Raw genomic sequence first — 908 nt, forward strand, 5'->3', positions numbered from 1 at the left:
AGTTTTTATGTTTCCCAGGGCAATACTACTTGGTCAGTGCTCACACTGGGAAATCAGCATGGCCTTTTTTATTATCCTGAGTATTGGTTTTATAAGGACATTCCGATGCAGAAAAGCACATGGTTCTTTATAACTGGTTCTTTACCTGATTAAGTGAATTAATGAACAGGCTTATTAATTAATTCATTCATTCATTTGGTTTTTTAACTGCTTCTCCTTTCTCCCCTGTATCTCTTTGCTAAAATAAGTCAATGTTTGAGCCCCAGCTTTTTGGAGATAAGGTTTAGAAAATGTGTGTCCCTAGATACTGGGAGCTCTATTGTTGTAGTAGTAGTAGTAGTAGTAGTAGTAGTAGTAGTAATCCTAAGCAAACCAGGCTCAAATATCAGGCAAGAGGGACATTTTTCATCTCCTCAGCCTGAGAAACCAACAGTCAAATAAGCAGCAAGAGGAGCAACACTTCCTAGACAGGCTCAGAAAATCCACACAGACACTTTGTAAACTCAAACCTCTCCTGGATCACTGTCCTTGGCAAGGGATTTTTTAGTTTATGAGGCAAGAACTTAAATTAGTCAGCAGTTAGTCCTCTCCTCCAGGTACTTAGGACTGTGCCTAGAACCAGGCACTAAAAATAAGAGATGTGACCACTTCCTTCCCTTCCTTGTGTCACATTGACTTTAGGACAAGGTCTAATTGCAAAACCCAGCTCCTGAGATGGGTTTCCCTCATGTTGAGTCACAGGAATGCTGTGTATTGTTTGTCTGAAAAATTTTATAGGGAAAATCTTTGGTTTGGGTCCATTCTTTGGTATATAAAGACCAAAACACTGGCACTGACTCCAGCCAGACTGGGAGCATTGGTGGGGACCAGTTTCGAGGTAGAGAGCAGACTGAGAAATCCATATTTCC

This window comes from Corvus brachyrhynchos, unplaced genomic scaffold (genome assembly GCF_000691975.1).
Source record: "Corvus brachyrhynchos isolate BGI_N302 unplaced genomic scaffold, ASM69197v1 scaffold150, whole genome shotgun sequence".
Classification (NCBI taxonomy): Eukaryota; Metazoa; Chordata; class Aves; order Passeriformes; family Corvidae; genus Corvus; species Corvus brachyrhynchos.